Source organism: Varroa destructor, unplaced genomic scaffold (genome assembly GCF_002443255.2).
Source record: "Varroa destructor unplaced genomic scaffold, Vdes_3.0 BEIS01000004.1, whole genome shotgun sequence".
In the NCBI taxonomy this organism is placed as follows: Eukaryota; Metazoa; Arthropoda; class Arachnida; order Mesostigmata; family Varroidae; genus Varroa; species Varroa destructor.
In genome coordinates this window covers 5,907,940-5,930,279 of record NW_019211457.1, presented here as the reverse complement: position 1 = coordinate 5,930,279, position 22,340 = coordinate 5,907,940, and the positions used below count along the sequence as shown (strand labels likewise).

The 22,340-nt window shown below is 39.6% G+C and overlaps 1 protein-coding gene across 7 annotated transcripts in view; it reads right to left on the bottom strand.

Moving 5' to 3' along the window:
- The window catches only part of LOC111249595 (uncharacterized), a 38,942-nt gene extending 17,222 nt beyond the window's left edge, over window positions 1-21,720 (bottom strand). For 6 of the 7 annotated variants that reach the window (XM_022803642.2, XM_086987160.1, XM_086987162.1 and 3 more), the window contains exon 1: window positions 20,658-21,720. The gene's annotated coding sequence lies outside the window, so the exon portion shown is untranslated. The remainder of the gene's footprint in view (window positions 1-20,657) is intronic. The other variant, XM_086987158.1, reaches the window with a different exon arrangement.
- Between the last annotated feature and the right edge of the window lie 620 nt (window positions 21,721-22,340).

The following is a 22,340-nucleotide window of genomic DNA, read 5'->3' as shown; positions in this document are numbered from 1 at the left end:
ACATATGCTACATATTATAAGGTATATATATGTATACATATAGAGGAACTTTTAAATCTTTTAGTGGCTAGTACCCGTTTCTGCCTACAGGTATATAGAAAAATTGGTGCGAATTATACTTTTATAGTATTTTCTAAGTGTTTTTTTCTATCATCCATCCTTATTTCAAAATGTCCAGTTCTCAAGTCCTGTTCGATATAACCACCTAATAAAACCATAAAACTGAAATATTAGTTATTCTATATTTTTTTATCACTTGGTATCTTATTGTTTTGGTCTCTTTTAAATAAACGAAATATCTTTCTAACAGCGCTGCCTTTTCCTAAATTACTGATACTCAATTATAATTTGTACAGGTTCCGCAAATGCACTTATGCTTGTCTATGAACTTTCTTGTTCATTACGACAACGACGACTTATCTGCCAACGCTTCGAGCTCAACTACTCCATAGTAAACGTCTGTTTGTATTATTACCTACAAAATGGTAGTTTCTACACGTCTACATATAAATGTGATATCAGATTTTGTTATGTATACATTAAGCTAGGATTTCGACACGCGCGATCAAACGGATTTTCAAATTTTAACCATCGAACGAATTTATTCTTCGCATAGGCGAATTATATGGAATAACTCTTTAAGGACAAGCATTTCCTGAATTAGAACCAGACTCTTCCTTTGCTTCTATGCCCACCCCGTAACTCGAACGACTTCATACTGCAATCACTGCGAAATAGTATTGCTTAGTTTGGTGGAAAGAACCTACTATCTGAGAGATTGTCTTGTATTAAGTGTTCAAAGAGGCAGCAAATCGAAAAGTATTTACGTTAGAAGATTATTCGACTGCGGCCACAACATAAAAACTTTATTCGATCTTGGCCTAGGTACTGTACATGGCCAGCGGTGCAACAGCAGCGGAGTTGAAGGCGTCCTCATCTGTGTACGCAATAGGCATTCGAGTTTCTTTGATCACCTGAAAACCACAGCCTTGATCACGTTCACTTCCGTTGTGAACCCTGACCTTCTCTCTCCTACAGTGTTTAATCTGACAACGTTGTTTACGATTACAACCATTGCGGTAATTGTAAGATTGTATTCTGTTCGGTGACGACTCCTTTTCGTCCGTACGCAAGTAGACCGAGATCAATAGGAATTCAGGAACAGTGGGCACTTGCATAGTCGTTAGGGTCCAAGTGCAGGATTTGGAAATACTGTCTCAGGACACAAACACGGAGCTTTAGACTTGCGTTCACCCGAGCTTCCACTCTCACCATAGGTTATATGAAGCCTTTTGGTATGTTAGTTTGCTAATGTCGGTAAACGGGAGCCGCCCTCAATTCTCGGCATCTCCACAGCAGGGGACTCCGCAAGACCCTCAGAGTAGTTGCTATTTCATGATGTAGCATCGGGAACATGGCCTAAACTCCAGGTGCCCCTCGAGGATGTTAGCATATGAGGCAAGCAATAATTTGTTCGATAAATTCCTAAGAACGACTTGTATGCCGAGAGAGGTTTATAGAGGACAACGTACGAACTTTTCCTTTGCAGGCAACAACAACAACAACGACCTTACGCGCTCACAAGCCAATTTTCTTCGCAGTCAGACGCTTCTTCCCGAGGAGGCAATGAAGAGAGACATCAGAGAATAGCTCCAAGGGCAAGAGGTGCTCAAAAGGGGACAAATAGTGTTTCGCAATGCTAACAAAAAGAAAAATAATGGAAATTTGAAAAACTACTGGAAAATTTGCATAATCCTTTGTATCATGTGACATTACGAATCAACATATACCATACAAGCTAAGCACGAAATGTCAAAGAAGCGCTCGTTCATCTTTTTCAAAATATCAACTATGAATAAATAGCGAAATATATTCTTATTATTTTGAGGTTTTTTAGGAGTACTTGTAAGTTCATCTACATAATATCCAAATAATTTGAAGTCGATACTTAGAAGTCGATCATTAGATAATATGTAAACTTTTTTTATACAGATTTTGCAGAACATGCAGTATTCGAAAATGTGTCACGAAATGCCCGGGACTTTTTTGCAGTGGGTCCTAAATGCGACAATGTTTCAACCCTCAACTTTGGAATAGTAAAACCTAAAGCGAACTCGCTAGACAATTTTTCCCTATATCGCTTTTCGGAAAGACATAGGGCTGATTTGAATGAACTGTCATCTTGATGAGGGATGTTACTTCTTCGTGATAATACAGCGGTAACGTGTTTGCCTACTGCTAGAAACAAACGAGATGATCTAGGTTCGAAGTGTTGACCATCTGAAACAAGGACTAGTAATGATATCGAACACAAAACTCAAAACATACTAATCCTAGTCATAATTTCGTGCCGTAGTAGAAACCAGTTGTTTAGAGCGATGCTTAACCGAAGTACCGAACGTAGAAACTTCCAGCGTTAGAGATGCCATATAGTAACGGCATAGTGCGATCGGCATATTGATAATATGTACCTAATTAATTAGAAAACACATTATAAGTTGCCCTTCAAAAAACACAGCACGAGAACTTCAAAAGATTCATTGTTGATTTTTCTATTAAAAAAAAAAAAAAGTATAAAAATCTTCCTTCGCTTATATTAATGAATAATTATTACAGTATCACAACTGATAATCAATATATAGATTCACTGATAATCTATTAGTTCATTCTTTTGGTATAAAAAAAAATAGATTATCTTCATTAGCCAAGCAACTCAAACAGAACTCTTCGAATACGATTCTACCGTAAATAAGTCGAAATATTTCTAAATCTATGACCACAACCTCTTTTTGTTTGTTGTTTTTACTCAGATCATTCCTGTTGGTATTTATCCGTACCTGCAACCCAAACAAAAAAGTCGGCACAGATCGCATGCTTTATATAGGATGTGTAAATTTCATTATACCGTGAAAAAATTATCGGCCTTTACCTTCATCCCTACTCCTCAGTGAAACCAGTATGCCCACAGGCAAGAGTGCCTATTTCGAAACCTATGCAAAAGCAAAGCGCTTACAGGCGTCTGTTACTGCTTATCTGTCGTCGCGATCAGCAGACTTGTATCCAGTTAAACTGTATCAACCGTATATAGTCGCATATCAGATCCGGTAAATGATTTACAGGTTGGCAATTTTGAGAGAGACACAATGAGGACTTTTCATACTTTGTGCTATTCCTAGCCCTTCGACCCCAACGGACCTTGCCGCCCTCAACCTCAGACGTGCTTAGACTTTTGGCATTCATATAGACGAAGCAAATAAAAAAATCAGACTTGATCGCCACCGCTGGAAGAAACGGCACCTAACCTTGAAGTATGCCGATGTGGGACAACAAAGAACGCAGAAAATATGCTGGAAGATTTCCTTGCATTTCTTGCAAAAAATGGGCAGCTTACTTGGGGCCATTGTTTTATAGAAAATTCATTGCGTATTTTTCAATTAGCTAGCCAGCTTATTGCGCGTTACCACATTGTCGTTAGAGCCAAACGGGTCTTCTAGATGGAATTGACTGGTACGGTTCTTTAGGTGCGGCCCAGTATTCGAAGCTGTACTGACAGCAAATGACGGATTCCACGCGAAAGCTATAAGCATGTTAAGAATACAAGATTTTCCATAATGTATTTTCGGGTGCCAGCGTTGTTGGTGTTTTCTCTAAAGAAGAAATGGAGGCATGGCTTGTGGTGGATTTTCGAAGCTGTGAAGACTCGTTCGTGCAAAGCTAGCTATGTGATGATTTAATGTAGAAGCTTCCTTTACAACTAGTACAAAGACAACAACGACGGCGAGAAACGTGGGACGACATAAAAATTAGGTTAGGTTGTCCAAAAATATAGTGCTGTTCCTATTTTCTGCTTCTGTTGTTCGGTTCATTATTTATTGATGGTATTGTGTCATATCTACTTCGAAAGCTGTTTCGGCCTTGAGATCATAAACACGATAAAACAAGTCGACGATATTATCAAAAATGTTATCACTCACATAAAAATAGAATGAACTTACTAACTCTTAACAGTATTTGAGCACAAGCAAATTAAAATTAGAATAATTAAACTAAGTTTTTTGTTCATCCGTTTGCCCGCTGACATTAGCACACCTACAGAAAATTAAGAGCAGAAAGGTATGTCATTGGCATAAATGGCAATGGTCGCTTTCTTATACTGTAACAGTTGCTTAATTGAAGCTCTACTGTGCTTTGTCACGGTCTATAGGGACCTCTTTAGGGGTCTTCCAGAGGAACCACGACCTAAAGGGTACCCAAAGGAGGATTAAGCATGTCTATCTATCATACAAATGTCTTGAATTTCGATAAACTTAAGGTGGCCCAGTTATAGGGGATAAATGCCCCTTGGGAATTGAAGCATGTGCTGGCAGGGCTCCACATTTACTTCGCAAACCTCACATCCTTCGCAAGACAGGGGATGGCTAAGTCAGTGCATCGCTAGCTGGGATTATATTAGTTAGTGGATATAGAAGGTACGGCTGAAGTTGTTTGCAGTTTGAAAAAGTTACTCGCCAATTTCAGAATGTTAATTTTTTACCTGTATAATACACATACATACATACATACAATACATGTGTGTGCCGTGTGTACGTAAAATGCACAACACTGCAATACATATTCAAACACCTTTTGTCACCCTGCACAATGCATTCGAGGGCTGTTACGCACGTCGGCGCAAGCGTACCATAACTACTCCAATGACGTAAATTGCACATGTACGAGGTAAACGGACTTGTCCTTTCCGGGTAGGCGGCAGAAGTTACGAAGGACTTCAAAGCTGCTGCTGCTTGGTGTAGCGAGTTGCTGGTTTTCCAACTACATCCACTTATTTCTTATAAGTTAAGACCTCTATTGGAAGTTATAACGTTTTTTGGCGATTCGTATGAAATGAGATTCTTATTGAAAGATCGGTAAACTAGATTTTTCGGTAGAAACGTCATACGTTGATGGCCGACGTTGCTGTGTAATATAGAACATTTGTGCGTAGCCAAAAGAGTGAATTTTCATTACACACGAAAGAGGAATCATTCTAGGGGTCAACCTGATTTTCTTGTTTAACAAACATTTAACGAACGTAAACAAATTCAATGAAAATTAACAAAAAAATCTGCTCTAGGTCTTGCTCAAGGACGAAGTCTGCGAGGTTCTGGAATTCGAAAATCAGCGTACGGAATAGGCAACGTGTATGAATAATTGCATTTTTGACATATAAACGCTTCAGGCTAACATCCACCGGTTCTCATAATTTCGAGTAATAGTTTATTTATGAGAAGCTTGTATAATGCACACTTTAGATGAGGTAGGCAATACGGACGTGACACATCATTCTAAGAGCGCATACTAACTAGGGACAAGCCTTTTTGATCTATCTCAAATCAAAACGATAGAACTTTTTTTGCTTGAATTTCTATTCACTGGATATCAGGAGAATGCTTATTTCTTGATACTTAACCGTCATTTATCGTGGAGTTATAGAACAAATTAGAGTTGCTGGCAGTCATTGAAGCGTAATTTCGAATAGATCTTGGACATGTCTGCCTGTGTCGTACTTACTTCGATAGAATACTGCTAGATGTAGATCTTTGAACGCTAAGTAAAACGGTATTGTACAGCGTATTAGAATGTATCGTATATTCTAACGTACGCATTCGATTAGTGGGGTGTTTAATAGCTCATACGCATCTACCAATAGTAATAGTAATAAAAGCTAATTTTTCCTCCGCGCCTTTTTGGCTACCCCAGCCGATACAAATGGGCAAGGTAAGTTGAGTGAAATAATTACGTATTTCGAGTACGAAAGTCATAACAATGACAATGATCCCAGTAACAAAACTTGACCGTAATAACTTTTGTTAATTCCGCCTGTTGGCCAAACAATATGAAAAGGTAAATTTTGACAATTCTTATGGCTTGCTAGTGCTGTATCCATCCATACTGGCGAAAGTACATTAAGCGTCGTTAACTGTTTTACAAATCGAGGAATTCGGATAGTCGGATTCGGAGTTCGGAGGAGTTCGGGCTATTTGCAGCTGGAATAAATGGCACATTGAAGGCGAGCGTTCAAAGCGCAGCTTTTTCCAAAGACCAGATTGGAATAACACTAAAAATTAGACCCCCTTCTTCAACTTCGAGGTTTTTCGAAATTATTCTGTGTTACTTCCCTCGTTTTTCGTCGTCCAGCTCAATCGAATAGAGTTTCGACCCACAAATAGGTACAGTCTCAATCTAATAACGTACTTTCTACACGAAACGTGATGATCTCGACGAGTGTATATTGCTGACCTCAGCTATACATGAAAAATCTGTCTTCAGTATCATCGAGCCCGTTTCACACCGTAGATGAAAGTCCTTGTTTTTGCATTTGATCCATGCTATCAGGCTGTCAACCGAGATACGACCCGATACGCGCCGTCCACGTACGTTGAAGTGAGGGTCAAAACAGGTCCTATTAATTTTTCTATTATTTTCCTATTACTAAGTGTATCCTCGTTAAAACGGCGGCAATCTAAAATACGTACCATCTGAAACAAGGCTTAACGCTTTCGGCGTTATTATTGTTAATTAAATATGAAATACATAATTTGACCGACTGAGCAATCGTCGAAACAATGGAACTAGTTTTCGCTCAATGTCTGAGATAAAATTGGAAACTTGCTACATTTTGGAAATGTTACCTTTTCATTATCACTGCGAGTAAAAATGCTTGCATAATTGAATAATTTTAATAATAATTTCCATATATGTTATTAAGTTCAAGACCGCATCAGTTTGTATGTGCCCTACCAAACTACAATTGGAACTTTTTTGATTCTTAGTCGACGGCGCTACCGTATATTCTATCTTTTGGGCGCTGGCAACAGCACTCTCTTTACACCATCTTTATACAAAGGACAATACTGTTAATGCAAATCAGATCTGATCAGGCCCGATTTTTTACCAAGGCAAGTTACTTAAGAGAGAATGTTACTACGTATAAAATGTAACGAATACGCGTTTATATGTTAATCTAAGTAGCTTTACAAGCAAGCCTGGCTTCTGCAGACGGCAGGTTCGTCCCGCGTTTCCTGTTTGTAGGCTGGGCACTTCCAAGTCGTCTAAGCATCTGCAATTTCAGTTCAAAATCTATTCAAAATTACCTACCGCTATCCATGTTATTGTACCCATGTCATTCAACGTTACGTAAGCCGCACGCAAATAGGGCGCTCGGGGAGCGGAAACAGATTAACTAGAGAGGTCTTAAGCGAACAAAATAAGCGCCTCCACGATGTGCTAAAGAAAAGATTACTCAGTAAGAAACACCATCAATCCGCGATCCCGGTAGGACCAACTCTTCAGGCACTCTGTACTGTTAAATGATTTACCTAGCTGTCGGGGTAAAACAATGAAAGAAGTATCTTGGCTGATACGATGATGAAAGCATAACATCACGATTGATACCGCTTTTACCTATTCCTGCACCATAAATAATGGCGCAAACCTCTTTAGGGGAGTGGTATAATGAGCGTGCCTACAAGGCTACGGACGTACATAAGATACCTGCTTATTCACTAGCTTACTACATAATGGAATACTCGTTACGAACGTGAGCCACGCACATATCATTGTGATTATTCCCTTTGTGACAATGAGAATGCATTTGTTATGAAGTGTGAAGTAGGTTGCTCTTTAACTACCAGCAGCTAATTATCAGCTTTTGTCCTGCTCGCTGCATTTAACCGGTCTAATAGAGTTTTTATTACTGGTGGCCCTATAGGCCGATACGGATTTGATTTAAATAGAAAATACAGCCCTGCATTTCGCTAATGATCTATTTATAATTTAATAATCTATTTGTTAGTGGACGCAATAATTGGAATAGGACAAAAACCTCTTGAATGAATTCATCTACCATACACGTTGTACGACGTAGATGAAGGTCAACAGAGGAATGGTCCTATGTCTTTTTATTAGCTTAGTCCCTTTTTTTCGAAACTGTCTACTTAACCCCATATATAGGCTCCGGTGTTGATACGTGTTGCTTGGCGTCAGAGTGGCGTTTGTTGCGTAAACGCTATACAATAATGGACTGAGCCGTTATGGAAACGTTCATGCAAGAGTCCCAATTTTGAGTAGAAACAGTGAGCTCATCTTGTATGTATATTCCTGTCATAGAGTTGCATGAACTAGAATTACATCGGGTTATTCGTTGGTTTATGAAACGAGGGTAAACCATGTATTCGTTGCATAAGCCCAGCGGTAGAAGTCGAATTATGAAGCTGAGGTAGATCTTCCAGAGCTCATACTGGTATACACAGAGGGGTATAGATAGCAGTAAAAATCACTGATTGAAATGCTGTAGTACTATGACCGCTGATCGAAGGATTGACCAGTTCGATGTAAAACAGCAGATTTACTGTCCACTTTAATAAAGTAAAACCTCGTAGATGGTTTCATTTTCGGTCTACGATTGAAATTTCGTATAAATTTCCAGATGAACGCAAAATTCGGCAAGGGATTTTAAGGTAATTTTGGCATATCAACAATGCATAATGATTTACAGACAAAGATCTAACTGTTACGCTAATGGTAAACAAGAAGTGTATCTATACTATATGAAGTCCAATCAGCACATACGTTTGTCAGCTATTGTGGATTTAATGGATGGAACATTTGCATATAGGTTTAAGACGAGTCACGAATGGCTAACTGTCCCTTGGGACGCATCGCCTTATCTCGTCTAGATTGATATTGTTGTTTCAACCGTAGACTTCTAGTTCGCTATAACTAGACCTTCGTCAGATAGCGGTTTACACAGGACGGCGCAAACATCTTTCTGATTGTTGTGACTGCTTCGTCGCTTTTCAATCTGTAATTATTCGGGCGTGCCCACCTTGACACCGGAGCTAGGCACGAATCCACGAGCAGTCATTTGTCAGTATATTGGAAGAGATAAGCGTGTATACAATCATAAATACTTTTTAACGTACCTATCAAGCCACTGTTACCTCTTAGTAATAAATATACTAAATAGGCCTGTACCGGTTGGCCTTCTTTCGATTGTACAAGACAATAAGGTGAAATTTTAGGCTATCTCTAAAAAACACTAATCGAATCCTGAATTACTACACCAAAGAAGACTGCTCTCTATAGATAACACGGTAATACCTATTCGCTCCCTTTAACGCAGCTATCCCGTTACAAGCGTACCAACGAGCTTTGTACCCGGGTTTGTCATAAGATCAATTTATCTTATTTTCCAGCACAACGGTTTCGAAGAGGATGACGGGTCACCAATGGCATCTAACAGAGTTCTGACGAATTTATATTAAAACAATGCGTATATTTGCAATGAGAGAACGGCAAGCGCTTCTGTCGACAGGCAGGTGCTTTTTGTAAATACCTTCCTCTAGAACCCGATGTATTGAGATAGTAATTTCTGACGCGGGATCAGATTCTCTGGCTTGGATGACGTCACAGGTGACGCAGAAGTTTTTCGAAATGAGATCCCAAGTACAACGGAAATTTACTTTGCTTCTTCAGTTGATAGTGACCCAGAAACAATAGAAAACGGTGAAGTATGGGCGATTATAAACGAAACGGAGATATTGACTTAAGCCGTGCACAGCTTTTTGTCTCCGTATCACAATGGTTCGACCTTGATGGAGTTATGCATATGTTGAAGCGGGAGCGGTATGCGTTGAAAATCTTTCAAACGGTTTGCTTCATTTAATGGTTCGTATCTGTACGGAGGTCAACGTAAAGTGTTGGTGTTTCGTAGTGAGAAGCCCATCGGATAAATAGCTGTAACGGTTTAATCAGAACTCTGGATCCTGAGATAAGTCTTGGGGTATAGAATTCAAAAGCATATATGCATAGAAATAGTCTTGGAGATGGCTACGGCGGCGAACTGGTAAGGGAACTGTTTTCTGTTTCGGGGGGGGGGGGGGTTGCAAAGGGGACTGTTTCAAGTTACGGAAACTATTATTTGTGCTCTCGCGTCAAATCTGATATATTTATGGGAACGTGTTGTTTTGGTAACATTTAAGGCCATGGTAAGAAACTAAAATAAGTCTTTTTCCATCAATTTGACAATTGAATTTGAAAGCTCTTGGACTATATGCACCGGACGAGCCGGCTCTCTGATAGGGTCCTCGATACTCTCGCTTTACGGTTAACTCCACTTCAATTCTATTCTGGGAAGCGCACACACAGAGTCCGATATTGATTTGTGAAATTAAAAGTCGTGAAATAAGAACTAGATCTAATCATATCTATACATCGAAATTCGCTCATGGAACTTGAAACGAATCATGGTAAATTCCATCTCAATGGACCCCGAGACATGAGATTGGCTTAGATTTATTTACCTAATTATATTCCATTATTTGGCGACGATATAGCGAGAGAAGAGGACAAAGAGTGGCGATCCCGATGAAAATTATCTATGAATAGTTCGACTATTGATGGGTAAAGGGCGAGTTGACATGGGGTAAATACCGTAATACTTCGTTTACGAATGTATCAAAGTATTTTATTCTAGATAGATTTAGATTGCACGTTAGTTTATAGATAGTTGTATAGATTGCTTCACTACGTTTGAATTAGGTGAGCATAATAACATAGACGAGTAGGTGATGTCATCTATGGTAAACAATGGCCTTTCTATGTGTTATCAGATACTGCTACGTCATTTCTCGATAGTAGTTTTAATACTGGCTGTTGCAATAATTTTGGTGTAGATGGCGCTGCATTTGTATTCCGCCGGCTGGGTGCATTATCTCATATAGCAGACAAGGATCGACAGTGACCATAACTATTATATACATAATGTTTTCGAAATAATGCCGTAACGACAGCGAATGCCACCTAAGCTCCATTGCATACGAAATCGGTTAATACTATTGTGCGTCAAAGCATGCCGCATATAAATATATGAATGTAGATTTTCACTATTAGACCTTCACAGCCAGTTAAAATTATCTTGATAATCTGCCTGTCCCTTTTGGGCTTCTGTGAGGTCGCGTCGTTCAAAATCGAAATGCAACTAAATTATATGAATGCTTCATTGGAGCTAAGTTGTTTACCGGCTTGAAACCCTCATATATAACTTCATTCCAAAGTTTCTTTTTTCTTTTTGATATCCATTGAACGTTCTCCAGACAATTTGGCTATTTTTAATACTTCGGTACTAACTGGATTCGATACGGCGTAGCAGATTAATTAATACAGAAGCTAACCGAGAGCTCGATGTGGCCACGTGATTTTCCCTCAAAGAAATGTAAAAATATTATTTCGAAATTAGTTCATGTTCGTTTAGATTCTCGTCTGAAGGAGAGCTAGCAATTAAGTAACTCTGATAACCTCTAGAATTGCTTATACGGCAACCAAACGTGATGGTAAACAATGTAGTATTCGAAATTACTATATTTGATTAAATACATCCTTTACTTATTGGGCATAGTTAATACTTTATTGTACCGGAAATATTAAAAAATAAGTAACAATAATGTGGGCAGCTTTATTCTGCATTCGCAATAGCGTCTATGCTTTGTTTGTCTATTCATTGACCTTGCGAGTCAAAAGGTCTCCCTTGCCACATTCATTAAATAGTAACGCCATTACACGTATACTATATGAGCTTCTGCTGACTGTGTTTTGGCATAAGTACATGATTCCAACATCTCCCGTATTTCCGTAACAACAGCGGCGGTCACAGCAGTCAATGTAACAGGCAACAAGAACCGTCCACTGAGACAATGCATTGGGTCCTCTCCCGACAACCTTAACCTGCAAACTTTACCAGTACGATGATACACCATGACTAATTGTTACCAGAATTACAAAGCATTTCGACGAACCGTATCGTGACAAGAACGGCACCAAAGCATAACTAGGGCGCTTTACCGGACCCCGTAACCCTATACTGCCTATGACGACGTTTCACGTGATGAACAGTACTTTGTCATTAATAACGTGACGAATTAATAATTAATATGACTAGTTCGCGATAGTGACTTCGTGAAGCCGTGACAGCAATGCTTTCATGGGACAATCGTCTTAGCAGCTGGTTCGTCTGTGTAACGAGCTATAGGCTATCGATTTTGTTCAGCTCGCCGTATGTTCCGGCACAGGCACTTCTATGATATCTCCTTATCGCCTGTTTTGAGTCCAACAGTTGGTTGTGATGAGGTAGGCCAGTTCGAGTACGTGAGAGATGTGATCTTGAGAATGGCGACGACGCTGTAGATAGTCTATTTCTGTTCGCATAGATTCGTGTAGAGGCAGCATCGATGACATGATACGTTGCCGCCTGCTGCTATTTGCAATTGTTATCGTCATTGGAAGTGGATTTGTGCATAGAGATAGAACAAAACAGGTAAAGTACGATAAAAAACAAAAACAAAGACCTCCGTAGAGGACACGAAGACGTTTATGAATGGACAACAAACGTATCGCCTGTCTATGGTGTCATGGGACTGTGAAATGTTTGAGTGTGTCTGTGAGCATGCCTGATAGACATGGTATGACATAAACAAAATGTTTAAATGTCGTCAGGCATTTATTTTTGCAGCTTGTATGTTGGCTAGGTATATGCGGTGCTGACATTATGGGTTCCACTCGTTCGAAGAATAAGGCTCGTAATAAGATTATTGACGCAAACATCGTAGCTATTATTATTGTTCGTAATTATTCTACTCGAATCAGCTACTCGATTGACGCCAGCCAGGTGTGGCGTCTGCGACGAAGACCATAGCTGAGAATGTTCTTCTCAAAAGTGGTTTGGTAGTGTTTTCGAGTCCGAATTTCGTCGTTCACTCACTTTTCGATTTTATCTAGAATCGTCTAAAACTACTTCTGGAGAGAGGGAGAACAAATGTTAGATAAAGCTACGTATCCTAGCTATTACTTAATATTTTTTTTTAATGCAAGGCGAACGTATTAAATTAACCATTAGCAAAAAGAAACATCCTAAAGAGCTGTCATTTCTTATACTTTAAACGTAATACGTTAGCGTTCGATTTTCTGTAGTGTGTATTGCGTTGCACATGTGGAACAAATATATTTAAATACATACACATGTATGAAATTGTTTATGGCCGAAGGTTTGGCCTGTGGCGAAACAGTTGTCAGGATGAACTTCGCGTACACAACCAACTAGACACAGGAACAACAAAATACAATAGAGGTTTTGTTATTGGAATCCTTTCATAGTACTAAGGGGTTGGAAAGCGTAGAAACGCCCTTATTTAACATTCTCGTTCACTGAAAATCTCAGAGTGATTCAAAGGACTCAGAGGAACCCTTCGATGCCTAGTGTAATTAATCATACTTAATTGCCCTATGCATGGATTCCACGAAATACAGACTTCCACGCCAGCAAAAAACAGAATCGGATTTGTTATACGTTCCTTGCCGAGTACTGATGCTTAATATACGCATAAATATTTCGAATACATTTAGTAGCTTCGAGTAATTTACCGTAGGTATCTTCCAAATCGCGTTTGAGCAACCGAACGATGGATATAACTTCTTTCCTGTCTTTTCCTGCTTTTCGAATGAATTTAGACTTTACTTGTCTCGCCTCATGGCCGTAATCATTCAGACAAGATGCCTTGCTTTACAACGCAACCAATTCATAAGGCAGGAAAAAGCAAAACTTACTTGGACACACTTCCGTTCATACTCGTGAGCGCAAATCGCATGGTTCATTAGTTTTTTCAGTCAACGATCAACTACAATTCATTCCACGGCGCCATATATCTCTTCAAAACCGTACATCAGTCCGTACGACGAGCGACGGTCCTGACAATTGTAAGGTTTTAGGACATCTTCGGATAACCGCTGAAGTACTAAGCATGCTCCACTGACGGAGACGTAACTCGCCTGCATACAATGATGTACAGCAGACGCATCAAGTCAGTTATCTGATCCACTATCGTGAATAGAAAATGCAAGATGTCTGACACCTGCGCGCACAAACTTTCTCAATATACCTCTTCCAGTGAACTTACATTCGCGGGGACGCATATTATGTTGTGTCTAACATGAGAGCTCTAGCATTATTTCGAGTTATCTTTGCTATGAGAGAACATTTCTAGCCCCTCAGACACCGTAGGAGCAGAGGCTTTCTAAAGCCAGCCGTGAACCAGGCCCACCGGTGCCGCTAGGACCCTGATGAACCATCAATTAATTCCTTCCTCTATGTTGTAAAAGCACTGTCAGTCGAAAGAAATGGGCGCAACTCCGGGCGTGGTTACAAGAAACTGCATCACGTACGATCGTTGTAGCACCCACTGCCACAGTTAGCGCAGGCCTAATCAGGCCCTACCCCAAAGCGGCTTCGCCCGTATGGCTCAGACCTGAGCAGCTATCAGGCTATCCGTGAAGCTCCTGTCAAGCGTGGCGAAACTTGGGCGCGACCAAACTAAAAAGAGAAGCTGGAATAGCTGGGCTGTTGGCTTCAACCGAATGTGGACATAGGATCTAAAAGCACGTTATCCGCGGGGGATTTTTGTCGCACAGTTGTACAAGATTACGCATCGAGTATCGAGAGAGTGTTGTGTGTTCGGTAGGTGGGTTATCTGCGTGACGAGTCTGCCACTATCCTGGCGTTCTGGATTCACGGAATTGTCAGAGCGCACCGAAGCGTTTCGTAAATAGATACCAGTGTTTAATATAACCATGGCTCCGGAAGTTGGTCAGAAACGAAATTGACGTTACAGAGAGAGATTTACTAGCTCATTAGGAATAGGGCTACCTACATGAGGAAGCAATTGTGTGTATGCGGTCAATAACATCACAATTGTGCATGCATGAAGAAAGGCGTGTCTTAAAACACAGTTCAAATTAAAAGATCCCTCGTAGAGCACAGCGGCTTATATGCTACTAAATCGCTAAGTTAGATGTGAGGAACTTACCCAATGACTGTGCACTATATTAGTTTCGTAATGCCTATTATAATTATTCCTAATATCAATATGCAGTTACTGTTATTATACTATAATTAAACAATACATTTAATCTAATAATCTCAAATACTTGCCCATGTAACTAGACCTGTGCTTGATATAATCGTAGAGTGGGTTGCATACGATTCCCAAAGGTATTGCCGAGGACAAGGGACGGCAAGCGTTCCACGTCGACTTGCGTATCGTCGACCCGCAACGTATTTTTACTACGAAATAACTGTTCCTTTTTTTAGCGTTTATCAAAACATGTACATTGTGTTTTAAATATTGCTATGAACATAGATAATTTTTGGTAGAAAGCAGATAGCTAGTATGTTACGTAAAGGCGTTTGCTACAACTGGATTTTTTCATGATATTTTATTTCCTTAAAATGCAATTTTGATATACTTTTAGGCCAAGATATCGCCTCTTCAGCGAACTTCGTATATGGTAACCGTGATCGAGAGAACTATGAACTTGGTCAGCTCTGAACGCATAAATTAAATGCGTATCACGCTATATTCGCACAAGTTATCATTATGTAACGTATGATCTTTAAACTAGGTTATACCTAAGAGTGTACCTAAGGTACATATTTCAATGGTCGATGATTTAATGTAACAAATACGTGTCCACATAACGGTCAGTTATGTGCAAGCTCTAATTTATTTTAGGTAGCCACTAAAATGCAGCCATATCCTTAATTAGACGCTGTTTGATCGGGCCAACAATATATTTTTTTGTTTGTATTTACTATTGTTATGAGGCTCATCATTAATTCACCTATTTTTTTTATTGACAAGGTATATGATCGCCCAACCCGGTTGCGATGGACATCGAATGAATGACGTGTCCTTTCGACAGCTGACTAAAATTGAGGCGTGCATCAATTTCTGGTACAAAACAAATCACATTGTCATCTCTACAATATTAATCTGTGTGCCTGAGGTCGCCGGAGGTCATTTACGGCTAGTTCGGGCGCAGACGCTGGCTGTTCGTAGGACAAAAGTACATTGTAATCTCCCCTGTAATTTTTCGCGCTATCTAACGGAGCACCCATGGGCCTGGACGATGCAACTGAATTACGACTCGGTGATCGAATCAACTACTAGATCTCCTCTGGATCCAACTGGTTTAACAAACGAACGTCGATTGAAAAGACGTAAGCACTTTTTGCTGTCCAGCCCTGCCACCGGACAGGACTTTGTACTATTAGTAACAAGGCCTATCTACTAGCTTCTATCGATCAATTATATGTTTCATTAAGAACTGTGAAGTTCGTACCGATCAATTGATTGCCCGAGCGTGGTTAGTGGTTAGATGATAGGCTGCTACTAGAGCTTCCACCGTAACAACGTTAGAAAAGCAGGACTGCTCTTGAGGTAAACCGAAACGCCACGATCTAACCTTTTTATCCCATTCATCGTTCTGGAGGGCCTTAATTGATTTGACATGCTTTTGCGTATGCTAAAAATATTTAATAACTACTATCTATGGTTTAGTAGCTCTGTATCGTAAAATGAAATATTTGTTTAGATGAACGGTACACCAAAGGGGAAGCAGGAGGGATTCTAGATAAGATAGCAGACATATGAATGCATCATTAAGCTCCAACGACAGTCGCATTCGGGTCCCTTTGTTTACCCATGGCAATCTTGGTGTACATAGAATAAACGTGATAATATTCTCTTTAGTTTGAAAGAAGTCAGATCACTTAATAACCGAGCCCTTTTAAATGGCTTTTTAGTAAGAGCAGTACCTTGACGATCACTCGCTTCTCTAGGTCTCATAAAGGAAGTGATGACGCTGCCAATACTGTTGCCGCTTTAAGCCAATCGATCCGCCGCTAAAGAAACCAGATGACAGAGGTTCGAGGTACTTGCAGCCATCATGAAGTGCCATTTTCGCTAACGCGCCAGGGTACGTCAGAGCAAATTCCTTTCGTCGATGGGGAATTACGAGGAGAAAACTACTAGGCAACAATTAGACACGTTACTCCATAGGATGTTTGAAGTACCTTCTTATTTTAGGCTCACGTTTAGGCCACCGTTAATATCATGATGCCAGACGAGCCGCTACCGGCTCTATTCAAGTACGAGATGCGGCGGCAATTTTGAGCGATAGGGCCGGATCGGTTATCGTGGCAAGTACTTCGGCCACTAAGAAAAGGTCCAACGCCTGATGGCATCCGTGTCTGATCAGCTCATCTTCACTGATAACAACAACGTCATTTTGCGGTCGGATATGAATCGTTATAATTGACACGCCCGATAACGATATATTCTTCTCTATTGCGCTAGTGTGCGTCCACTCTGCTCTACTTCTACACATGTATATGCTCCGCACCCCTTCGGGGTGCCGCTTTGCCCCTTTCGCTCAGTGACGAAAAACACATGTCTCAGAATGCCAAACAGTTAGATAGGAAAACGGCGACACAATGAGATGGTATGGATTCGAAACCGAAAATCGGTTTGTGATGTCGGAAAGAATCTGCAGCCATATGAACCGGTAACGTTTAACTGAGGCGACACCGAAATCGGGCTATCCTATTTCATAGTTCACAATAATATACTAGGATTAATGTCCTGTTGATGCTGCGATGATAACGCGTTTACTCACCAAACTCAGGATCACGTGATAATTGTGTGGGTTGAAATGTGGACGGAAATAGCCATTGTTTCAATGCTGCAGGACGATACCGGCTGTGAGACCCGAGATATTAGTTTTTATTAAATTCAGTCAATCATAATACGTACAATAGAGCTTAGAAGTGATAGCCAGTTTAGGGGCGCGCATGGGGGATATTCATTAACTGGGTAACTTGTGCAAAATTTGATTGACGAACCTGCAATTTTAGCAGAATCGAAGTTACCATAAAAGAAAGAGAACGATAAAAAAAAGACACCTAACGTTTAAATTATCATAGCGTACTCACAATTATTACTCACGGCAATTGCTTCTACATAACTATACAATTAATGTTGTATTCATATGTTAAAAAAAGGTTTCGAATGAATTAGATGGATTGGTTAATTTTTGAGAGAGAGAAAAGTTCGGACTAATGCTAAGTTTTTTGCTGCTCGATCAAACATTTAACTAGGTAACGTGAACTTGTATAAGTGAGAACTAGAACATAAATTATAGCAGACTCGCTGACCTGGGACTCCAAAATAATTACCATACGCTTTAAATGCCTGCCATATTTAGGAAAAGGTTGGATAGAAGGCAGTTTTGTCTTGAGTCCGCACTTGTAAATTGATAGCGTTATTAGCCGTGGTTCGCTTTAAGAGGCCGAGCCAAAAAGATGTTCAGGAGTTAATATGCTACGAGTGTTTCTCCACCCAAATTAGCGCCAGTGAGGCAGTGTAGGTTCGAAACCTGGCGTAGACACACTTTGTTTTGTACTAAAAGGCCAGCCGCTACGTGAAACAATGCTTAACTATCCGGCATGGAGGCCTGAAAACTCTATTTAGCTAAAGAAATTTTCTGAACGCCTGAAAAAAATGTTTATCTGTGTCAGTTGGACCGGTCTGTAGGTAGGAAGGAAAGGCAAGATCGAAGTTAATTAGGACGAGGCCATCAAAAAAAGCCCTTGCAAGAAATAAAGATACTACTTTTGGAGTCACACAACCATGATTGAATGTCAAGCTTTTAGAAGCCTTAACTAAACTAGGTAGATGATTTAACGCTGTTGGAACCGCATACGCGTGAAAAATTGCAGCACTTGATCCCCCAAAGACTACTTCCAATTTTCAAATAAATTCAAACTTATTCTTATTAGGAAGCAAAGGGATCAAAGTAAGCGGATTTCTAATTTACAATATATGAGCTTGTTTATATATTGGTGACGTGGACAGTATTTGTACGTAACGATGATTGTGAAAACTACATTGAATTTCACTGTTACCCAGTACTTTACGGACAATTTTCTGCACAGTTTTTATATTAAAAAAAAAAAAAAAAAAAAAAAAAAAACATATTTCGTTTTCTTTAATTCATAACTTTATCCCAGAAATGAATAGAGTGTAATATATTAGTAAATCGATGTTGCTTATTGAACATGTTAGGGTCTGTCTTTTTTTGTCACAGTTAAGATATAGACTGAGAAGATTCTTAAAGGTAACTAGCTCTAGTAAGTCGGCATTTATACGAGACAGATTGGTGCTTGAGTAGCAAGCGACTCTATCGGTCATGTAGATAGTTACTAATGTTGACACGTTATTTGCTCATCAAAGGTCGTCACACAGCGTAACTATATTGTCTATATTGAATTTTGTGCATAGTCACATCTTTCTAAAAAAAAGATGACCCCAACGTTCCACAACAAGCGGATGCTATGCCCTTGAACAATCGTCGAACCCAGCTATAGTATGGGGGTGAGGCGAACTATCAATTGTCAAACAAAGTGTTGTGTTTTTTCAAACACATTTTACCTGGCCCAATTCTGAACCATTCTACTAAACACTGCTTCATTGTTCATCACAGAACGTTCTCTTGATCATTATACGAAGGTTGACTTATATTATTAACACCAGTAAGAAATGTTTACAATTGTCTGTAAGTTGATAATATACGAAGTCGAACTAACTTTTACCGTTTCTATGACATCATAAAATTCAACATAACATCAAGCCTCTTGCAGACAACTTTATAATACGTTTTATCAATTATCTAATTCATTTTTAAATAAATAATTTTGCGAAAAACGTTATTTTTGAGTATAACGCTCGAGGTTTTTAAGGAATAGCAATACGAGATCACATGTTATGTTATCGACGTTCTCACATGGGTTTTTGTTGCAGGTTGACAGCGAACGGAACAGTATATTAAAGATCTCAATAAGCTCTTTTAATAATTTCCTATAACGGTGAAAAGTGGCAAATATGAAGTTCGACAGGGCAAGCACATGCTATTATAGAAAGCAAACTTGTGTGCAGTCTTGTCCCTGAGTCCTAGCTGACTTAAGTCTTCAGTGCACAACAATGATATCACCACGAGCTTCATTACTTTCACTATCTAATCGATATTGATGACCGATGTAAGGTATTTATCGTTATTATATCTAAAGCGGGCTAGTAACTGTTACTGCGTCTTTAGGATTAGTATACTATTCCACTCTACCCAAATATTGTATGTTCCATCTGAAACCCATAAAGACTCCTTCCGTATGCCTAATACGGTTTCCGTTGTGAGTGCAATAGCTGTTTTGGGCTCAACTGGGTCTGCTGTAAAACTATGATTAGGAACTTCGCTGACCAGATTGATTTTTTTTACATAAAATGGTTATTGTGTTCAGGGTACAGATACGCGGCTTGTCCGTCAAAAATTTTCTTCTTTCAAATATTTTCATACACCATACTTTTCCATAGATAGGCTTCATTAATATATTAATTAAAGGTAACAACGATAAAAAATAGGTATTACAAGGACCGTTCCTACTTGAAATAATAAGTACAAAAAAAACACTAACCCTAGTATCATACCAGTAAACAATGACTTTTCTACCAATATGACGAACACGGACCTTCTGACACGGAAAAATTTTGAATACATACCTGTAATCGCCCGTGTACCCAGTTAAAATCACAACCCCATCGAAATCTTTCCTTTGACGTCCTGCTAAGACTCACTATTTTCAAAATCCACCCCACCATATTATTATGCAGTGTTAAATACGGATGCGCCTGATATTTTATAATAGATGCATTTACTGTGTATTCATTATTACTTACCTTTAACGCTAATAAAAAAATTTATTGTGATAAAATGTTTTCGGTAGGTTCACAGACACAAGCACAAATTCAGCAATGTTTGTTTCACTGTTTAAAAAAAGCACAAAAAATCACCACCCATAGCGAATCAACCGATTGTTGCTGATGTCCTCTTGATATCCTAGGCTTTTGAGGTATTGAAAAAACAACATTGGTCAACCAGAACAACTTGAGATTATGTGGATATATTTGTTATTTTTGCTTGAATATCCGTCTTTGTTTGTTTGTTTTATGTACTATATCACGCATTCGTTAGTAACACTCCGATACCATAAAACAACAATGAGAGATTCGAAGACTTCCACTCTAACAGCTACCTTCAATTGTCTGATCTGGCGGCACCGTGCCAGATTTACCGTGTTGGCAATGCCACTTCACTGTCTCCCGCTCCGGTCACTAATACTATAATTACTATTACCCACAACTCTTTGAAAACCTACCGTCGACGCGGCAAAAAAAAACCATGCGTTTATAATAGGTAAACTCGTCCATATTGACAACACTTCGACAGTCTGCTTTGTCTCAGTTGCTGAGAACAGTTTACGGTAATCCGTTGCAATGCTTCCAGACTTGCAAAAGTTTAAGTCTTCACAGGCACCACTACCTCTTAACACTTGGGTAGTCCATCGGTTCGCCCATTATGCTTTGAGAAGCGCGGGATATAGTTTTGAAAGGACAACAGCCTACTGGCTAAGGACTCCACATTATTTTAGCGGTAGTAGTATAACGCATACGAATTGAATGAATTGAACTATTCTCTATGCGTTCCCGTTTGTGTGGTTCTGTACATGATCTTCAATAAAGGATGGTTTCATTTATGCCACGCTGTATACTCCCTGTACACGCCCTCTTCGACCACTACGTGTCGCTAACGCCTGCTAACGTTATCACGAAGTGACAGTACGTCAACATTGCCTGAAAATAGAGAAGGGAGGCCGGTTCACATAACTCACATAGGTCAGCAGACAAGCGATAGGCGCTCGACTTAGATCCTGTAGCATTTATACTGCATCTACTCAGCGGTCCTATCGGACCTCGAGGTCCTAGTCTGAGTACGGACCACGCGGTCGTGTCCTTTCCATCACAGTAGAGAGGGTCGAGTGGGCCCTCTCTTCCAGTCAGTGGTGGTCGCTTTCAAGTGAATGGCGATCACTAGCTAATGTAAGTATGCTATCGAGATGCTACCGCACCAGCCAGCATGGCTAGCCGTATAAATATTAAGCTTCTTGTCGATAGTTGGATCGCTTGCTGGGAGAAAGTATTGCCCACTAAGGACCATGCATAGATTCCTATATATGCACAATTTAACTGACGTGGGATGCACGAAATATTAGGGGGCTAAATACCGAATAAGATAAATACGCGAGGCGTAACGCTCATTACACGGCTGTCTGCGCCAAATAAGAAATTGAAATTGTTCGTGTTGAGAGTTTAAAGGATCATAGGTACATCCATTGAGAATCTGTCCGATGCAATATAACTTAAAGGCTTCTCCCGTCAAAGTGTACATTATAAAAAATAGCACCGTTTAGGTAAGATAGGTCGACTGTGATATAATTTAACAAAACTGTAGAATATATACGATAATAAGAATACATATATAAAGACGTATACAACAATATTTCTAGGTCAAATAAGGTTCTT